The sequence below is a fragment of the Heterodontus francisci genome, chromosome 4 (assembly GCF_036365525.1).
Source record: "Heterodontus francisci isolate sHetFra1 chromosome 4, sHetFra1.hap1, whole genome shotgun sequence".
Taxonomy (NCBI): Eukaryota; Metazoa; Chordata; class Chondrichthyes; order Heterodontiformes; family Heterodontidae; genus Heterodontus; species Heterodontus francisci.
The window spans coordinates 135,049,343-135,068,366 of NC_090374.1; the positions used below are offsets into that span (position 1 = coordinate 135,049,343).

Below are 19,024 nucleotides of genomic sequence, written 5' to 3' on the forward strand. Positions count from 1 at the left end.
ATCAAACATCTGTCCCTAACCTCAACATCCGTCATGTCCCTCTCCTCGGTGAATACCGATGCAAAGTACTCGTTTAGAATCTCACCCATTTTCTCTGACTCCACGCATAACTTTCCTCCTTTGTCCTTGAGTGGGCTAATCCTTTCACTAGTTACCCTCTTGCTGCTTATATATGAATAAAAGGCTTTGGGATTTTCCTTAACCCTGTTTGCTAAAGATATTTCATGACCCCTTTTAGCCCTCTTAATTCCTCGTTTCAGATTGGTCCTACATTCCCGATATTGTTTCAAAGCTTCGTCTTTCTTCAGCCTCCTAGACCTTATGTATGCTTCCTTTTTCCTTTTAGCTAGTCTCACAATTTCACCTGTCATCCATGGTTCCCTAATCTTGCCATTTCTATCCCTCATTTTCACAGGAACATGTCTCTCCTGCACGCTAATCAACCTCTCTTTAAAAGCCTCCCACATATCAAATGTGGATTTACCTTCAAACAGCTGCTCGCAATCTACATTCCCCAGCTCCTGCCGAATTTTGGTATAGTTGGCCTTCCCCCAATTTAGCACTCTTCCTTTAGGACCACTCTCGTCTTTGTCCATGAGTATTCTAAAACTTACGGAATTGTGATCACTATTCCCAAAGTAGTCCCCTACTGAAACTTCAACCACCTGGCCGGGCTCAATCCCTAACACCAGGTCCAGTATGGCCCCTTCCCGAGTTGGACTATTTACGTACTGCTCTAGAAAACCCTCCTGGATGCTCCTTACAAATTCTGCTCCATCTAGACCTCTAACACTAAGTGAATCCCAGTCAATGTTGGGAAAATTAAAATCTCCTATCACCACCATCCTGTTGCTCCTACATCTTTCCATAATCTGTTTACATATTTGTACCTCTATCTCACGCTCGCTGTTGGGAGGCCTGTAGTACAGCCCCAACATTGTTACCGCACCCTTCCTATTTCTGAGTTCTGCCCATATTGCCTCACTGCTCGAGTCCTCCATAGTGCCCTCCTTCAGCACAGCTGTGATATTCTCTTTGACCAGTAATGCAACTCCTCCACCCCTTTTACCTCCCTCTCTATCCCGCCTGAAGCATCGATATCCTGGGATATTTAGTTGCCAATCATGCCCTTCCCTCAACCAAGTCTCAGTAATAGCAATAACATCATACTCCCAGGTACTAATCCAAACCCTAAGTTCATCTGCCTTACCTACTACACTTCTTGCATTAAAACAAATGCACCTCAGACCACCAGTCCCTTTGCGTTCATCATCTGTTCCCTGTCTACTCTTTCCCTTAGTCACACTGACTTCATTATCTAGTTCCTTACAGGCTTTAGTTACTACCTCCTTACTGTCCACTGACCTCCTCATTTGGTTCCCATCCCCCTGCCACATTAGTTTAAACCCTCCCCAACAGCGTTAGCAAAAGCACCCCCAAGGACATTGGTTCCAGTCCGGCCCAGGTGTAGACCGTCCAATTTGTAATAGTCCCACCTCCCCCAGAACCGGTCCCAATGTCCCAAAAATCTGAACCCCTCCCTCCTGCACCATCTCTCAAGCCACGCATTCATCCTGACTATTCTTTCATTTCTACTCTGACTATCACGTGGCACTGGTAGCAATCCTGAGATTACTACCTCTGAGGTCCTACTTTTTAACTTGGCTCCTAACTCCCTAAATTCTGCTTGTAGGACCTCATCCCGTTTTTTACCTATATCATTGGTGCCTATGTGCACAACGACAACTGGCTGTTCACCCTCCCCTTTCAGAATGTTCTGCAGTCGATCTGAGACATCCCTGACCCGTGCACCTGGTAGGCAACATACCATTCGGGTGTCTCGTTTTCAACCACAGAACCGCCTATCTACTCCCCTTACAATCGAATCCCCTATGACTATAGCCCTTCCACTCTTTTTCCCGCCCTTCTGAACAGCAGAGCCAGCCACGGTGCCATGAACCTGGCTACTGCTGCCTTCCCCTGGTGAGCCATCTCCCTCAACAGTATCCAAAACGGTATACCTGTTTTGGATGGAGATGACCGCAGGGGACACCTGCGCTGCCTTTCTGCTCTTTCTCTGCCTTTTGGTCACCCATTCCCTTTCTCCCTCAGCAATCCTAATCTGCGGTGTGACCAATTCGCTAAACGTGCTATCCACGACCTCTTCAGCATCGCGGATGCTCCAAAGTGAGTCCATCCGCAGCTCCAGAGCCGTCATGCGGTCTAACAAGAGCTGCAGCTGGACACACTTCCAGCACGTGAAGGAGTCAGGGACATGAGCCGTGTCCCTGAGCTCCCACATTGAGCAAGAGGAGCATAACACGGATCTGAGATCTCCTGCCATTTTTAATCTTAAGCTTAACTTGGTCTTAACTTAGATAAATGAAAAAGGAACAAAAAATTTTTACCAATCACACAAAAAAAAAATAGAAAAAGCCTTACCTTATCTGCACACCACCGAGTCCTTTTTTTTTGGTTAGAGGAGGAGGGCGGGTGGGAGACACTACAGGTGTAGTGTCTCGGGTTCAGCCGCTGCCCAAATATATAGGACTTACTTACCCAGCTGCCACCTCGCTCTCCCTGTCGCCGCTGCAAAAATTCACTTAGAACCACACTTTCAAAATTCCAACTGTCTAGCCTTTGACCCTCCATTCACCATGACATTTCTGCTCAACCACACCCTCACCTCCATCTTTGCACGTCTCCATTAAAGCCATTACTCACTCACACCTTGATCCTTTCCCCTGGTACAGCCCTCCTCTCCACTCCCTTAAGTCCAAGGGACACAGACTTGAATGTTTATAATGAACAACTGGTTTAGCAACTCACTGCCAGATCTGGTTGGACCACATAACACACAATTGGATCCTGCTCTCCTGCCAAATCTGCTTGCTATTTTAGGGTTATCCCACAATGCAAAGATGACTCTTGGAGTTTTTTTTTCTCTGCAAGCTTCTCCTCCATCCTCATCTCCAACAACAGTTGCATGAAGCTCATTCACTATTTTGTCACTAAGATCGACACCATCTGTTCAGCTGCCCCTGCCGCTCTCCTCCATTCTCCTATCCATCGGGACATACTTCCTCTAAAGTTTATCCTCTGCTCTCGCCCTGAACTGTAATCTTTCTCTAGTTGCTCCCCTATCTCCCCTAATGTCCTCTCTGAGCACATCTTGTCCATGAGACCCATCTCCTGCTCTCTTGACCCTATTCCCACTAAACTTCTGACCACCCTGTATAGCTCTCTGGGCCCCTCTGAACACACTTTTAACTCATTTCTGCACGTTCTTTCATTCACCCCAGTGTACTCTATTCCCTTTGACCCTACAAGATGTGTTTCGGTTGTTTGATTTTTGGTTTGTTTGCTCGATTTAGCATTGTGCTTGTTTAGTCTGAGCTACTGAGTGTGTGTACACGTCTTTACAGGTCTTCTACTTGTTCCTGTCTGAAGTGTTGAACAACCTCCCGCAGTCAACTAGTTCAAATTGTTCCTTCATTTCCTTAAAGGTTAAGCTCTTTAAAATTATATACCTGATTCCAGGTTTTTCGTTTTTCTGAATCTCAGAACATGTTGACCTCAATTTGTTCTGAGTTTGCTGTGACCAATGGGTGCCACTAACTAGTTCTATTTTCTTTATGTTGTTTGGGTTATTTAGAAATACCTGGTCAAGATGAGGACTGTCTCGGTTGGCCTCCCTGATGCACTCAGTCGTGAAGATGTCATGTGTTAACATTTTACCAGAGATGATTGTCATCCTAGCACTGCAATTTGGAGCACTTGCTGTGTGATGAGGCTGGAAAATCTGTCAGCATTCACTTCCGTCTGATTCCCATTGATTTTAGGGCCTGCTCCAACTTGCAATTTATTAATGCCCTTTTTTCCCCATCTGGCACTTCGGCTTGTTTGTTTTTTGCCTCAAGTTTCCTTTATTGACACCGGCTTTTACCGCTCGAGATGTTACGCAGTGACATATTTGGGGTAACAGTTAATACTGCAGAAGGATTTGAGAAAGTAAGCTCCTTGACTTCATCCTTATTTACCTGTCCGTAGTAGTTGCTTCTGTCCACAATCGCATTGATAGGAATGACTTCTCCACAGTCCATGTGAAAACAAATTTGTCTCCACAGTGAGCACGTCCTCCATTATGTTGTGTAATGGCACTACCATTGTGCTAGGTAGGAGATCTAGCAACCAGAAACTGGGCATCCATGAGTATTTTGGACCATCAGCAGCAAAGGAGTTGTATACCACCACAATCTGTAATCTGACTACCTGGTACATCTCTCACTCTGTAATCACCATCAAATTAGGAGACCAACCCTGGTTCAATGGTGTATGTATTCTGACAAATATTTTCTGAGGAACTAGACAAATTGTCAATTCCCTTTTTAAAAAAAAAACTCCTTATTAAAGGGACCATCTGGGGTTTTATTTTTATTGTAAGTCCAGGGGTGAGTAGTGCCTGGTTCAGATCAAAATGAAGCTAACTTACTTGATTAAGTTACCCTCAAGTCAATGAGTGAGTGAATTAACTCTTTCTTGCCGAATCATGAAGGAAGGAATCAAACTCTTAAGTCATGCAATTTATTCATCATATCTTAAATTTAAAAGTTGAATACATGAATGCTTAATAGCAATGCATAAATGTAATCAGAATTATCTAGCAGTTGAGTTCTTTTGGGCCTCCTTATCTCGAGAGACAATGGATACGCGCCTGGAGGTGGTCAGTGGTTTGTGAAGCAGCGCCTGGAGTGGCTATAAAGGCCAATTCTGGAGTGACAGGCTCTTCCACAGGTGCTGCAGAGAAATTTGTTTGTTGGGGCTGTTGCACAGTTGGCTCTCCCCTTGCGCCTCTGTCTTTTTTCCTGCCAACTACTAAGTCTCTTCGACTCGCCACAATTTAGCCCTGTCTTTATGGCTGCCCGCCAGCTCTGGCGAATGCTGGCAACTGACTCCCACGACTTGTGATCAATGTCACACGATTTCATGTCGCGTTTGCAGACGTCTTTATAACGGAGACATGGACGGCCGGTGGGTCTGATACCAGTGGCGAGCTCGCTGTACAATGTGTCTTTGGGGATCCTGCCATCTTCCATGCGGCTCACATGGCCAAGCCATCTCAAGCGCCGCTGACTCAGTAGTGTGTATAAGCTGGGGATGTTGGCCGCTTCAAGGACTTCTGTGTTGGAGATATAGTCCTGCCACCTGATGCCAAGTATTCTCCGAAGGCAGCGAAGATGGAATGAATTGAGACGTCGCTCTTGGCTGGCATACGTTGTCCAGGCCTCGCTGCCGTAGAGCAAGGTATTGAGGACACAGGCCTGATACACTCGGACTTTTGTGTTCCGTGTCAGTGCGCCATTTTCCCACACTCTCTTGGCCAGTCTGAACATAGCAGTGGAAGCCTTACCCATGCGCTTGTTGATTTCTGCATCTAGAGACAGGTTACTGGTGATAGTTGAGCCTAGGTAGGTGAACTCTTGAACCACTTCCAGAGCGTGGTCGCCAATATTGATGGATGGAGCATTTCTGACATCCTGCCCCATGATGTTCGTTTTCTTGAGGCTGATGGTTAGGCCAAATTCATTGCAGGCAGACGCAAACCTGTCGATGAGACTCTGCAGGCATTCTTCAGTGTGAGATGTTAAAGCAGCATCGTCAGCAAAGAGGAGTTCTCTGATGAGGACTTTCCGTACTTTGGACTTCGCTCTTAGGCGGGCAAGGTTGAACAACCTGCCCCCTGATCTTGTGTGGAGGAAAATTCCTTCTTCAGAGGATTTGAACGCATGTGAAAGCAGCAGGGAGAAGAAAATCCCAAAAAGTGTGGGTGCGAGAACACAGCCCTGTTTCACACCACTCAGGATAGGAAAGGGCTCTGATGAGGAGCCACCATGTTGAATTGTGCCTTTCATATTGTCATGGAATGAGGTGATGATACTTAGTAGCTTTGGTGGACATCCGATCTTTTCTAGTAGTCTGAAGAGACCACGTCTGCTGACGAGGTCAAAGGCTTTGGTGAGATCAATGAAAGCAATGTAGAGGGGCATCTGTAGTAAATCATTAAAGGGCAGAGTTCCTAATTAAAATGAATAGCAAAGGTTACACAGGCAATTCAGTGTATTATTGTGAGTTAGCACTAATAGATGCTGACTTTAACTATAGCGGTGACCAGAGTCAGGTTGTAAATTGTTGAGATTACTTCAAGTGTGATTTCTTAGACAAGTTAACAGCTTTGAATAGCCAATCTATTAAATGGCTCAAGTTTGTGTGATTAACGTTCAGAGTTTACACAACCTTGTCCTCACAAGCCCTTCATTCCATGGGACACCACTGTTGGCTTTTGGAGTGTTGAGTCGATTTAACTCCTTTACAACAGGATTATTTGTCTCACTTTGATCTTTAGTTCTGACAGAACCATGTTACGAGTGATAATATCTGACCTGGCTTCCCTACTAGCCTTTCGCAATATCAAGACCAGACTCAATTAAGTACTGCTCTGAACTCTGCCTGTAATGGGCTAGCATAGCCACACTTGAACTTCTAACTTCTGGTAAGCTCCTTTTAAAGATGGGAATTTTTGCTGGGAAAAAGCACTTGCAAGAACAGAAAATGGGAAATAGAAGTCATCCTCTGATTAATCGAGATACTGAGAAAGACTGCTACTTTTACCAAGGAAAAGAAAAGCTCTGCTTCTGAGTGACTCATGTGTAAGAAGAGATTGTCCCTTGTTGTCAGTCGTCCTCAACAAGCTCAAACTGAAGCATGGAATTACAGACAGGTAGGCTCCACTTTTCGAACTCTTTCACCCCACCCCACCACTTTTTAACAAAAGGATCCACACAAATAATGTGAGGAGTCATGACCTGTTTATGACTCACTAAATGCTTCTTACCCGGACCTGAACCAGGAACAATGACTGTACAACTTAATTGCTTAAAAGCCTGTATTAACTACTTACTTCCCAGCAATCAGTTCAACAGTTGAATGTCACAGTCAGTTTATAGGGTATTTCCCATAAGAATCTTAAAGGAAACCCTTCAATTTTACAGGTCACTGTTCCTACTTTGGGGAGTATAGAAGGATGTGCCTAAAGTGCCAATGTATTGAAGCTACTGCACGCAACTACCTGCATGTTAAACACCAAAAGAAAACAGGCTGTAAACACAGCTGAACGGTCTCTCTGCCAGCAGATCTGAGTAAAGCTCTAGACTTACTGTAGATGTCGAGAATGGTCATGGAGGTTAATAAGGGGAGGAGACTTGATGAACATCTGCATTCTAAAATGTGTAGGAAATCGGGTTGATGATTTGTGAGTGTCTTCAGTCAAAAAAGCTGGCTGGATAATCCCATTTGCCCTCCTCCCAAGGTCCCTGTGATAGATGCCAGTGTCCTGCAATTCAGTTCACTCCATGATATTAAAGGGCTGAACTCAGCGAAGCCTCAGGACCTGACTACGTCCAGGCTGTAGTGCTGAAGACCTGTTGTTCCTCTTGTTAGCACCTCCAGTACAGATTTAACACTGCCATCTACCTGATATTGTGGCATATTGCGCAGGTATACTTCATCTACAAAGACAAGATAAATCTAACCTGGCCAACTAATGCTTTATCTGGCTCCTTCCTATTTTCAGTGAAGTGATAGAAGAAATCAATTGACACCTGCTCACCAATAATCTGCCCACTGACAATCAGTTTGGATACGACCAGAACAACTTTTCTCCAGACCTCAGGACAACCTCAATCTAGGCGTGGCCATTAGCTAAATGTCAGGAAAGGGTGAGAGTAGTTCATTTTGACGTTAAGCCAGCATTTAACAAAGTATGGCAATAGTGAGCCCGAGCAAAACTGAAGTCAGTAGGAGTCGAGGGGAAAGAAAGCCTGCTTATAGTTGGAGGCAGATCTGCCACAAAGAAGTGTTTTGAGGTTATCAGAGACAATAAGGTCAGGCTTGGGTCTGTTCCCTGCTGATTCCAGTGTTTTAACTCCATTCAGATAATTAAATAGCCCATGGCAGGTCATAGATAATATTTGAGTTTGGGTTGACAAATGGCAGGTAACATTAATGCTGGGTAAAGACTGTTTCAAAGAGTGAAAGCCCAGCAATCTGCTTGACCTTCTGTGATGCTATCTTTGTCAAGTCTGCCACGATCACCATGCTAGGAGTCAGCATTGACCAAAGACTAACTGCACTAGCCTCTTCACCACTGTGGTTACAAGAGCAGAATAGAGGCTGGGCATTCTGCAATGAGTGGTCTGACCCCTCAAAGCTTTTCTGCTTAAGTCAGGAGCATGATGGAATACTCACCACGAGCCTGAAGGACTGCAGCTGCAATAACATTTAAGCTGTCCATGACTGAGCAGTTTATTTGATTGAACTAAATATCCAATATAGCAAACTGTGCTCCCCACATTCATTCCTCTCTTTGAGCTACCCCAAGAAAAATGGGCAAGAATATCATTGGAAAATTATCTCCAAATCTTGCATTATCCTTTTTGGACATTGCCATTCCTTCATTGGTACTGGTGGACATTCCGTACGCAATGTCATCATGAGAGTACCTTTGCCATAAGGACTAGTTCAAATCTAGTCCCTGTTCTCAGGGCAACTAGGGATGGATAATACATGCAGCCTTGCTTCTGTTGCCCACATCCAAGGACAAATTTTTAAAAAGCAAGCTCAGTCCTATCCATTAAAATATTTTCTCTGCAGGATCATTTACTGTCAATCAAGTAAGCACCCTGGCTATTTTCCCCCCATTCTTGCTATGTCTTAAATGAAAAAAGAAAGGCTTGCACTTATATATTGCACCTTTCAGAAACTCAGCACATCCCAAACTGCTTTACAGCCAGTGAAGTGCTTTTGATGTGTGATCACTGTTCCAATGTGATAATGACCAGATAATCTGTTCTTGTGATATTGATTGAGGGCCAAATATTGGCCAGGACACCGGGGATAACACCCTGCTCCTCTTCAAAATAGAACCATGGCTCTTTTAGTCCACCTTACAAAGTAAACGGGACCTTGGTTTAACGCCTCACCCAAAAGGCGACGTCTCTGGAAGTGCAGCACTCCCTCAGTAGTACGCTGGAGTGTCGTGGTCGGCAAACTTTTTTTTACCTGAACAGCCTTTGTTTAAAAAAAATTCCAAAAATAAAAATACTATTGAGAGCCGCAAGATGTAATTTCAGCGTTTTCAAACCAAATATTTGGCATATTGCTAAGTGTCTCTGGTAGAATGCATAATTTGTATATATAATAAAATATATGTATTGAATTTATTCAACAGAAAACAAATCAAAATTAAAATAGACCTAACGAAGCACTAGATTTTTCGTGAGTCGAACTAAACAATTTAACAAAACCTAATGGCTTAGTTTAGCCCTCTTATTTCCTATGATTGATCTCGAAGTGATATTGATGATTAGCTCTTGCATTTCCCAGCATCCTATTTTTCATGAGTAAGAAACTTAACATATTTTGACGTTAAATGTATAATTCTTTGATTTTATGTTGATCAGAATTATTTTTCTCTTCCTACTTCCTATGCCTAAAGATTAACTGAATTGAGAAGAGCACTCTCAATATTTTGTTGTTGGCACTCACCTTCCATCTATGCTTGTCTGTGATCTAGCTAGAATATTTTAATTTCTCTAATTCTGCATCTCAGAGCCAATTCACTTTTGTCCTTCTTTAACCCCCCCTACACACTAGCCGTTTATATGAACCAAACATGCCCTGTTTCCAAGAACTCAATCAGTTAGCACATTGATGGAAAATGCTCCAGACTTAAGAGATTGGATACACCATTTTGTAAAGTACCAGAGGAAAGAATGATTCTGTTGAGAGAGCAAAACAGGCAAGAATGAAGTGGCAGTCTGTTTACACCCCACTCGATTTTCTTTCCCATTGAAGTTGGACAAGGTGCAAGAAAGGCTGCCAATTCACTATCGCCTGCTTTGTGCTACTGTCCAAGACCAGTTTCACGCCAGTGTTTCTGGTAAGTGAGGCTTTGAAAGTTGAAAGGTAAACAAAATGTATTTAAGGATTAAACTAATACTAGGAAGGAAGTTAAAAAGCAGTCAAACAAGGTTTGGCAGGATAGAAGATTATATGCTAATTTAAGCAGAATTCATATTTAGGTGGAACTAGACATTACCAGAAAACAATTTTTCTTAGTATTGCAAATGTACACCAGAAGCACATTATCTGGGATATGCCAATAGTAAGATATTAACTAGTTTTTGTATTTAAAGTTCTTAGTTTAGAACTTTTTAAAATATCTATTTTTATCTTGTATTCATCTCATATGTAATCCCCTTCGGTTTTGTAGGGCACCTATATCTTTAGCCAAACAAGCAGTGGGCAAACTCGCAGACCACCACCAATGCCTCACTAGGCTACTGAGGTTTTTTCCCTCCGTTTGGTAGTGTACATTGGGTTTGGAGATCTTAACAAGTGTCTTACAGGGAATCATTTTCAGAGTTTTAAGGAAATAGCTTCTTCAGGCCAATTATTCAAGTCTGAGCGCTAATCTGCTATTTATTTCTGACATGTATCCTGTTTCTGTAATGATGCACAATCCTCTCAAATGTGATTTACTATTTAACAAATTTGACTTGCTTGGAAAGTACTGAACTTGAGTGCGGTGCACCAATTAAGTGTAAATTCAAATGGCACAAAGCTAAATGTGAATTAGTGGGTCATTGAGGTACTTCAAAGCTGTTCTTTTCATGAAACACAACTCCAATTATTTTGCAGTGCCTTACTTTTGTCCGTTGAAAAAATCTTTGTTCCCACCTGAGGTGTATGTTAAGCATACAACAATGTGTGACTTTGAATCAAAGGAGGCGTGCCCTTTCTCACAGGCTTGCAGATACTTCACATTGATTTAACAGATATTCTGTTTGAGCCAGTTAATTTTCAATCTGAGACATGTGAGTCTGCAAGCTTTAGTGTGTGTAAGGCGCACGTGACCTAACCTGCGTAGCTATGTCCGCAGGCCCAAATATCAGTGACTTGCTGGAAGTTTGTTCTATCTTTAGAAGGATCAATCTCGGTTTAAAAAAAAGACTTGCATATGGGGTCAGGTCTGATGCATTATGCTTGTAATTCCTTGGAATATAATAGCTAAATATTTTCCTGTGATGCTGACATTTTGAACGTCTGAAGTTACCACTTGTGCTTTTATGTGGATGTGTACCCACCAGCTTGTGGTTGAGGTGTCACTTTACAGTCATATGATCACAGCAGTTAATTTGGATAGGAGGTGATACCCTGATCTCAGTTTTCACTGACTTTTGATCGGTCAGTAATCCTGTCTTGTCCGCTACCTGTTTTCCACTGTTCAGGGACTTGAACATGACACCAACAGGTAAGAAATATTACTTTCAAATCAATTCCAATCAATAGATTGTGGAATGTGAATGGCAAATATTTGATGCAGAATTCTTCATCTGCAGTGTCCAGTCCTGTGTGTTAAATTAAGAAATGAGAAGATTTACTCAAGGAAGCTCTCATGACCCTTTTAAAAAGAATGTTAAGATACTTAAATACACATATCTCCTTCAGGTGTACATTGCCAGGCGTAAGCTTTAATAAATTCCTACTGTTCTCATTTCAGAAGCCTGTTGCTACCAAACTGACTAGTCTGCACTTGTTTTATACAGTGTCTGCATTACGAACAAAATACTGCAGGAGAAGGCTTTTCACTTTTTCTCTTTTGACATACGGCTTGTTACCACCAGTGTGTAAATGTAAAATGCATATTGAAAGTATATGGGGTGGTAATATTATGCATTTCTTTGTTTATGTTAACATCATACACTGAGTATCTGTCTTTTTACTCTTTATAAAAAGTATCAAGGTGTTTTAGTTTGAATGAGCTTACTCTGGCAAGTGTAACTTTCCAGAGTTCAAGTTGCACATGGGCATTGCAAAATTAATAATTTTTTTTTAATTTTCTGTGTAACTGTAATACCCACAATTCTGTGATAAAGGAGGCAGGTGGCTTATTCTGTTAAACAGGGCTGTTCTTAAACTGGCTATTTGTTTGCACGAGAGAAAACCTCCTAATTTTGTTTACTTTTCCTGTAGAAAAGCACCTGAACTCTGTTTAGTCAATCTGATTGTATGAAATTGATTGGAATCATGTGCTGGGAGTTACTCTGAGTAACACCTTGCAGATGAGATACTAAACAGAGGTCCTGTCTGTTCCCTCAAGTGGACGTAAAAGATCCCATGGCACTATTTTGAAGAGCAGGGAGTTCTCCGCAGTGTCCAAGCCAATATGTATCCCTCAACCAGCATCACTAAAATAGATTGTCTGGTCATTATCACATTGTTGGTTGTGGAAGCTTGCTGTGCACAAAATGGCTGCTATGTTTCCTACATTACAACTGTGACTACACTTTAGAAATACTTCATTGGCTGTAAAGCAATTTATAACGCCCTGAACTCATGATAGGGGCTATATAAATTCGATGCTCTTTCTTAAAGCCATTGAAAGCTAACGTGGTTTTGCTGAAAAACAAGATACTGTATGTGGCAATCTGCTCTTGTGCCTCCAAGCTCACACTCTACTGAAAACAGCCAGACATTTGATGACTGATTTGCCATAAATCTAACTAGATGCCTCAATATTGCACACCTCCTCAAATATTCCAGATCTTAGGTTCTTTATTCCAAACTCCTTACCCTACAGATTTGTTTCCAACAGCAAACATGCTGTTGCAATACTTGCAAACGCAAAAACAATTTGTTGCCTGTGCAATTGCAGCCAGTAAAATTATCCTCTGGTGCTAATTTATCTGGTCCTGCCAATGGTAAAATTTCACAGGTAACAAAGTTAAATGGCTGCCAGCTGTAGCATTTGTTTTGGTTCTGTCATTCTGATTCTGGCCACATACAGGTTGAATTGTTAACTGTACAATTCAGCAATGCTTTATCGTATTGGCCTGTACAGACCACCCCTCTATCTGCTAAGTTCCACAGCTAAACTGGGAAAATCATGTACTTGACTTTCTGGTAACTGCTTTTGGCCAAGATTGCATAGGTGCTATAAAGTTGTGTTTAGACTTTTGAGCAACAAAATATATGCAAATCTTGCAAATGTATGGTTACATTATTGGTCAATATAAATAGTGCAGGATGACGTATATACACTTGCTCAAAAAATAAATGGCACACATTATGGAACCACTTGCATTGCACAAAAGCAAAATACTGCAGTTGCTGGAAATCTGAAATAAGAACAGAAAATGCTGGAAATACTCAGTGGGTCAGGCAGCATCTGTGGAGAGAGAAAGTTAACGTTTCAGGTGTTTCTCTCCACAAGTGCTGCGTGACCTGAGTATTTTTAGCATTTACTGTTTTTATTTCGCTTTCATTGAAGAGTTTTTGAAATACAAGGACAGCACAAGAGCATATTTGTCTCAGATTAAAATAATTTTGGTGCATCTGCTATTCCTGAAAACTGGGAGAGGAGGAGTGAAAGTTATATTCAAATTATGAACATTCTGTCTCACAACCAACAAACGGCTTTATGGAAATTGTCATTAATTAGATATTCAGAATCAAAATTCCGCTGTACCTCTTTGACTCTGGCCTTGTGTTTATCCTCATTTACCATCCTCCTCTCACCTTCCCCCCTGCCCCCCCCCCCCCAACCCCAACCAATCTCCCCTCTTCTCTTTTCTCCATCCCACCATTGGTGGTATGCTTCAGTCACTTCATTTGGCTTTGCTGGAGCACCCTCCTTAAATTCCTTCACTTCTCTTCAAGCTTTTGGTCACTGCTTCTCATCTCACCTGAAAGGTTCAGCATTCATTCATCCATCTGTTTGCATTTATGAGGTCCCTTGGGAGCATTTTTACGTTAAAGACACTATATAAATTCAAATTATTCATTGCAGTCGAGTGAATTGTGTCCATTGACCATTGTATTTTGAGTTCCTTACCTTTGTACAACATCTGAAATGAAAGCTTCTTCTGTCCCCACTCCCAATAAGTATATATTCTGTTAGAATAAAATATTGGCTGATGCGTTTTGATAAACCCAGCTGCATCGGTTTGAATAGATTTCAGCTTTTCTAACAGTGCAACACGTGACCTTTGGCTTGAACTAGATTTTTAATATTAGAAGTCTTAAGGAGCGAGCTGTACAAAAAAAGCATCATGAAACTGCTGACAGACGTATTTGGTTGCATATAATACTGGGCTGTTGATATGGTTCAGCTGTAGCTTTTGAACTTGAAACTTTAACAGCTTAATTTTCATGTTTTATACTTAGTTAATTTAGAAAAATTAATTATCTTGTGTAAATTAAACAATGCTGAGGTCAAAGTAACCTTGAGGAGTGACTTCAGGTTCTGTCTTATTTTAAAAAAAAAATTACCTGGCACTGTAGTACCATTTGCATACTATGCCATGCTGTGTCAAGTGTTTGAGGAAGGGTTGATCTGTATATGATTCTACAGGTGAACTCCAACTTCACTTTGAGTCTGATGCTTTATCACTATTTTCTTCTTGGCCTCAAGTACCCACCATGCCTAAGGGGAGACGGTGGTGTAGTGGTAATGTCACTAAACTAGTAATCCAGAGGCCCAGGCCAATGCCTTAGGGAAACTGGTTCAATTCCCACCATGGCAGCTGGTGGAATTTAAATTCAATTAATTAACAAGTTCAATTAATTAATAAAATCTGGAATTGAAAGCTAGTCTCAGAAATCGTGCCATGAAGCTATCATCGATTGTCATAAAAACCCATCTGGTTCACAAGTGTCCTTTAGGGAAGGAAATCTGCTGTCCTTACCTGCTCTGGCTTACCTGTGACTCCAGTCCATACAAACATACATACGAACATACCAACTAGGAGCAGGAATAGGCCACTCGGCCTCTTCAGCCTGCTCCACCATTCAATGATTGTAACCTCGAATCCACATTCCTGCCTTCCCCAAAAACCTTTCACTCCCTTGCTTATCAAGAATCTATTTACCTCTGCCTTAAAAGAAATTAAAAGACTCTGCTTCCACCGCCTTTTCTGGACAGAGTAGATAGAGAGAAACTGTTCCCACTCGTGAAAGGATCGAGAACGAGAAGGCACAGATTCAAAGTATTTGGTAAAAGAAGCAAAAGTGACATGAGGAAAAACATTTTCACGCAGAGAGTGGTTAAGGTCTGGAATGCACTGCCTGAGAGTGTAGTGGAGGCAGGTTCAATTGAAGCATTCAAAAAGGAGTTTTATGAAAAGGAAGAATGTGCAGGGTTACGGGGAGAAGGCGGGGGAATGGAACTGAGTGAACTGCTCTTTTGGACAGCCAGTGCAGACACAATGGGCCGAATGGCCTCCTTCTGTGCTGTAACGATTCTGTGATCTTCTATATGCATGTTCAATTGTAATTTTAAAATGTATGTACATAGTATCCTATGTTTAGCAGTTATTTTGATATGTCAGATATAGACCCATATTACAATAGTTCTCCATTCTCCATTTCTTTGCAATTTTTCTATCTTTGAGGCTCATACTTATTATCAACCTAAAGCTTTTTTTTTGACCATATAGACAGTCTAATTCTCTACTAGTTTCCTTCGACTTATATTTGTCTTTTGTGGTTAACAGTAAGTACCTATTGAGCCAGCTGCTTTTTGCTGTCTGGTTCTGGGCATTGTGTTTGTAAAAGACTCATTCTTGCGAGGCACAGATCGATCTTATTTTGTAAACTGTGACCTATCCTTATTTGGCACTTGAGAAACTTGTCACTATGTTCTGGACTGGGAAGACCTGGATTCAAATTCCAGTTGATTGATATTTATGTGTGAACTACCCTGGTCTGTGGCTCCACTGTTCAGTGCGCAACTATTTGTTTAATTCACTGGCATTTTGTAATCAACTTTGAAAAGCAGTTGCGCTTTTATGATTTATCCACTGTTAGAAAACAACTGCACAGTCAGTAACCATGACGTGTCTGTGTCATCTTCCATTTCTCTTGCCACTTCTTGAAGGTGGCAGAAAGAGAAGGGGGAAGATCAGATTCTACTTCTAAATACCAGAACTTCAGTTTCAGCCTTGTGTTCTTCCAAGCTACACATTCTATGAATAGCAAATTTAGTTTTAAAGCTTGCTTAAATGTCAGTACTTAGCTTTTGGTCATCTGTCCATTTATTTCCTAATTTGGCTAGGTCATATTTTGTTTTATAATGCCTCAGTGAAGCGCCTTGGAATGTTTTATTATGTTAAAGGCACTATATAAATACAAGTTGCAGTATAATTGTACATATAATCATTGGACTATACAGCCTTATTTTAGCCAATTATTAAGTCATATAACATAAAGCAATGTTATAAAATCTACCCAGCGAGAGAAAAAATAAATGCCAGAGCTAATTTCATTGTGTAACATGCTGCAGCTTCATAACTTGCCTCCTGCAGTTTAGTTCCATCTGGTTCTGAAACATAAAATCTAATGAAGATGTATATTTCCATACATATTGGAAATTAGTCATTTACGGCGTTGAAGGAGGGCATTCAGCCTATCGAGTCCATGCTGGCTCTCCACAGAGCAATCCAGTCAGTCTTACTCACCCGCTGGATCCCTGTAGCCCTGCAAGTTTATTTCCTTCAAGTGCTCATCCAATTTCCTTTTGAAATCATTGCTTGTCTCCACTTCCACCACCCTCGTGGGCGGAGTGTTCCAGGTCATTACCACTTGCGCAAAAAAAAAAAGTTCTTCCTAACATTCCCAATGCATCTCTTGCCCAAAGCTTTCAAATCTGTGTCCCCTAGCCCTTGTACCATCAGTTAATGGGAACTGTTTTTCCTTGCCTACCTTATCCAAGCCTGTCATAATCTTGTACACCTCTATCAAATTTCCCCTCAATCTCCTTTGCTCCAGGGAGAACAACACCAGCTTTTCCAACCTAACCTTTAACTAAAACCTCCCATCCCTGGAACCATTACGTTAAATCTCCTCTGCACCCTCTCAAGGAGCCTCACATCCTTCCAGAACTGGACACAATACTCGAGTTGGGGCCCAACCAGAGCTTTATAAAGGTTCAACGTAACTTCCCTGCTTTTGTACTCAATTCCTCTATTTATGAAGCCCAAGATCCCATCTGCTTTGCTAACCACAGCCTCTAAGTCCTGCCACCTTCAAAGGTCCCTTTGTTCCTGCACACCTTTTAGAAATGTGCCATTAAGTCTGTATTGCCTCACACTATCCTTTTCTGCCAAAATGCATTAGCTCACATTTGTCTGTATTAAATTCCATCTGCCAGTTGTCTGCCCATTCTGCTAGCCTGTCTATGTCCTGTTGCAGGCAGTTTGTATCATCCCCACTGTTTGCCATTCCTTCAAGTTTGTATAATTGGAAAATTTTGAGATTCTACTCTATTACAAGAGCCAAATCATTTATATGCAGCAGAAAAAAAATTGTTCCCAGCACTGACCCTTGGGGAACACCACTGTCTACCATCCTCCAATCTGAAAAATAGCCATTTACCATGACTTGTTTTCTGCCCTTAAGCCAAATCTGCCCCTACCTTTCGCCCTTGTTAAAATGAACCTTGCCTGCACTTGAAACATCTCTTCCTTAAAGATAACCCATTGTTCTGTTAATGTTTTTGCTATCTGCCTTTGGTTCCATTTTATCCTGATTAGGTCCTTTCTCATTCCATTGAAGTTAGCCTTCTTTCAATCTAGCTGTTCTACCTTGTATCATTCCTTGCTTTCTGCATTGAGTCCAAACCTTATGATACAATGATCACTCTTACCCAAGTGCTTCCCCGCACTTAGTCCACTTGGCCCACCTCATTTCCTCGCACCAGATCCAACAATGCCTCATTTTGAGTGGGGCTGAGAACATACTGATCGAGAAAGTTCGTCTCAACACAATCCAGAAATTCCACCCCCTCCTTTCCCTTTACTCTAAAATTATCCCAATCGATATTTGGGTAATTAAAGCCCCTCCAGTCTCACCACTCCATAGCTTTTGCACATCTTTGTGATTTCCTTAAAGGTTTGCTTTGCTGTCTCGCGCTCACTCTTGCTTGTTCTCTCGTTCTCTCTCTCTCTCTCTCTCTCCCCGTTTTTAAGCCATGTTTCTGTTGCCACAACATCATAATCCCACACTGCTATTTGTGTTTGTAGCTCATCAACCTTATTCATCACACTTTGTATGTTTACAGACATGCATTATAATCCTGTCCTGGCATTCCTCATAGCCCTTCTCAGTCTGCTGCTATCTAATATGGGGCTACTCCCTTCTGTCATACCGTCCAACACTCTCACATTATGCACCTTATTCCTCTTTTCTGCTTCTATATGCTGGTGACCATCCCCTTGCCAATTTAGTTTAAACCCTCCCAAACAACACTAGTAAATTTCCCCGTGGGGACATTGGTCCCAGTCCTGTTGAGCTGCAACCTGTCCCTTTTGAATAGGTGCCTTCTGCCCCAGAACTGGCCCAAGAATCTGAAGCCCGCCCTCCTGCAGCACGCTTCAAGCCACACATTGATCCTCCCATCTTCCTATTTCTACTCTCGCTAGCACATGGCACTGGGAGTAACCCAAAGATTAGTACCTTCAAGGTGCCACTCTTTAACTTACTGAAAATCTGACCACAGGACCTCCAATACCTGCCCTTGCTATGTCGGTACCAATGTGTATCACAACTTCTGGCTCACTCCCTTCCCCCTGTAGTATACCTTGCACCCTCTCCATGACCTTTACCATGGCACCAGGGGGGCAATGTACGACTTGGTTCTTGCAATGACGGTTTCAGAACTGCCTGTCCCCCTGTTTGTGGAATCTCCCATAAGAAATGCATTTCTACACTTCGCTGCTTCCTCCTGTACAGTCCCTTGCCTATTGGTGCCATGGTCTGAACTGCACTCCTTCAGGGTATTGTCACTCCCAGCAGTCTCCAATGCTGAGTACCGGTTTGAAAGTGGCACATACCCCAAAGGCTCCTGCACCTCCTGCCTCTTCCTGCAACTTCCGGATAGCCACCCACCTACTATCCTGAATGCTTG

The 19,024-nt window shown here is 42.2% G+C and overlaps 1 protein-coding gene across 5 annotated transcripts in view; it reads left to right on the forward strand.

Moving 5' to 3' along the window:
• The window catches only part of kank1a (KN motif and ankyrin repeat domains 1a), a 415,056-nt gene that overhangs the window by 243,032 nt on the left and 153,000 nt on the right, over nt 1-19,024 (forward strand). The window contains exon 1 of one of the 5 annotated variants that reach the window (XM_068030199.1): nt 10,970-11,371. The exons of the other annotated variants lie outside the window; for them this stretch is intronic. The gene's annotated coding sequence lies outside the window, so the exon portion shown is untranslated. Of the gene's footprint in view, nt 1-10,969; nt 11,372-19,024 lie in introns of those variants that run through there. 5 annotated transcript variants of the gene reach the window in all.